Here is a 3,107-nt window from a genome sequence, read left to right on the forward strand (position 1 = left end):
TTGGCTAATAGCCATTGCTGGACCTAGAGTCCATGAACCTATCTAGTTTTTTTGAACCTAGTTATACTTTTGCCCTTCACAACATCTCTTGTCAAAAAGTGCCACAAGTTGACTGTGCATTGTGTGAAGTACTATTTTGTTCGTTTGAAACCTGCTGCCTATTAATTCCATGTTCTTGTGTTATGTGAAGGGGTAAACAACACTTTCTGCACAACAGTCATGACTTTATAGACCGCTATCATATCCTCACTGCCACTATCATATCCTCACTTCATCTCTCCTCTTATGGAAGCAGTTCCATACCAGCTTCGGTTGGTGACAGGCATTCAAGCATCTTGAAAGCTTGTCTCTCTCACCAACTGAAGCTCGTCCAATAAACGCTATGACCTCATCCACCTTGTCTTGCTGAAGTCCTGGGACTGGCTACAACACTGCATTCAAAATTTAGTTGTCTTCCTTCATGTGCTGTAACTGAATAGGACTTTTGCCTTTGTTTCTCAGTTCCTGCCAGTACATCATCAACTTCTACCCTCTCCTCTTTACTAGGATATAGAGTAGCCACTTTAACAACTCCTCCCCCAAGAAATGTGGCTGCCCAAACCATCCGCTGCGCCGCACCTGTCAGCTTCCCCCAGTCCTTAATTTTAAAACTCTATGACGTTAATTTTACATGCCAGGAATATGGTGCCATTCACGTTTAGCTGGAGCCCAGCCTTCCAGCGTAGGAAGATGCTGCTCCAATGGCCGGGCAGCCATGTTCAAATAAACCTGTGCCAGCAGCCTGTTAGCCTTAGCCACAGGCCACGGAGGCTGAACTCCCTGATACCTGGACTCTCAGGCTCACTGGCAGGGGCGGCAACATGCAGAGAACTCCTAGAGCCTTAGCCGAGAATTAACCTAGAATTCCTCTCGCTTCTCTGTGAAAATACCAGGCACCTCCCCTCGGGCCTGCACCAGGGTGAGTTGTGGCTGCCTCAAGCCAGGGGAGGACAGACCGCTTTCAGGGAGACGTAATAGCTCTAGTCTAGTAGGAAATAAAGATCATTCAATTTCTCACTCTCCCCCTTCTGCATTTGACACCCAGAGCTCAAATATATTGGCCTACAGGCCCCACTGCCAGACACCTGTGTTTTCTGAGGCTCGCTGCAGGGGGAGGGGTGGGTTTGATGGGGTGAGAGAGGTGAGGCTTACGCTAGATGGTTTTAGGCACTAGTCCAGGTTGTACTATTTTTTTTTTAATAGTCTGTACACAGACTTATAGGCCCATTTAAAATACATGCAGCCTCTTCTCCTCCCTCCATGGAGCTGGTACAAGAAATGCTGGCTTCACTAAACGGGCGGAGTTCAGAAAGTGCACTTTCCTGTGACATTAAGTGCCTTAAGGCGAGGGAGGAGTCAGAGATATTACAGAAAGCCCAGAGCCATGCCTGGGTGGTGAAGATGACACATGCCAGGCACTCCCACCTGAGAAACCTTAACCCACAGCAAGGGTCTAGAAATCCCCACCTCCGCTTGCCCCAATGGCTGTCTTGAACAGGAATACAGCATGCAGGGACTTCAACACAGAAAGTAGGTGTGGCTAGAGGCCTCAGAAAAGCCACACACCCTCTGCATGAAGTGAGCTGTAGCTCACGAAAGCTTATGCTCAAATAAATTTGTTAGTCTCTAAGGTGCCACAAGTCATCCTTTTCTTTTTGCGAATACAGACTAACACAGCTGCTACTCTGAAACCCTCTGCATGATTCAGGTTGCTCAGGTGTGCCCTACCCCCTTGCTTAGTAGCCTACTGGCAGAGGTGCATCACAGCAGGGTTTACTCCCTGGGTTTAGTTCTCCTTGTGGACAGAGTAGGCCCAACCTGCAAGGGGATACTAGCAAGTCCACCACGGTATTGCTTCCTCCACTCAGGGCTATGACTAACCTTTCCCTAAAGTACCTAGCAAGGACCACCTTGCTCGAGGACACATGACAGCGTGCCGCAGCCATTTGCCCTGTAGTTCCCACAAGGTACTGCTGACTCCACCATGCTGCTAGAGGCCCAAGCTAAAGGTGTGTGTTTGGCAGTGCCTGGAAACCAAACACAACCTTTGCAATGGCAGCAAGCAGCGTTTCACCCAAGAGTGTTGACTCTGTCTTGTGCAGATGGCACAGGACATTGGCTTCCGCAGGAACTGGTGCAGGAAGAGAGCTCACTCACCCCTAAGTGCATGGGGCACCTCAAGCTATACTATAAACATGAACTGAAGCAAGGTAGGAGGACACAGTAGCCAGGGGTGAGATGTTACCATCGCTGGTGCTGGTCACACCAGCTCACTGGACTAGGGCAGCGCCAATCAAGGTCACACCCCATGGAGCCGCACGGCAGGGACAGCCAGCAGGCGTTAGCTGGGGTAAGAGCAATCCATTTGCCCCCATGAAGCCTGTGCAGGGCAGAAAGGATGGAGTCCCTGCCCCTCACCCAAGACTGCATGCTCTAACACTGGGCTTTCCTACCTGCTAGGTTCAGCCTCTGCCCTTGGCAGACTGTGCTGCTCATCAGCAATCAAATTACAGCCACTCCCCTCAGAGGCAGCAGTGCTTTTAAGGCCAAGATGGGCCCTTATCAGTGGTGCTAGAAGCGGAGAGGCTCCTTGCCCCCCTTTCCATGGCAAGGATTTCTGGCAAGACTCTCAGAACTGCACTACTTTGAGTAATAAGGTGGCTGGGGAGCAGGGAAGAAGGTTGGAGAATGAGCTGAAGGTCACCTTAAACTAGGACATCTCCTTCTCTCCTTTACTAACCCCCATGAACCAGGAACCCATCCATGCCCTTCCCACAGACTTCAATGTGCATAGGTAGGGTCAGGTGGGGTGTCAGTCAACAGGAAAAATTCAGACCTGCAGTGTCATTTGTGGGTGCAGAACCCTCACCCATATTTTAACATGCTTAGAGACCTCAGCTAATTCTTGGCACTGAAGCTGCTAAGTTTGCAATTCCCAGCCCTAAGATGATCTGCCAGGAAAGTATTCCAGGCCCCAGGTGCTGATCCCCTTTTTTCTTTACTGCTCCCCTTGGGGTGAGTGCTGAACATGGACCCCCCTCCAGGATTCAGCTGATTCTACTCATTTC

This window comes from Dermochelys coriacea, chromosome 1, assembly GCF_009764565.3.
Source record: "Dermochelys coriacea isolate rDerCor1 chromosome 1, rDerCor1.pri.v4, whole genome shotgun sequence".
NCBI classification, from domain to species: domain Eukaryota; kingdom Metazoa; phylum Chordata; order Testudines; family Dermochelyidae; genus Dermochelys; species Dermochelys coriacea.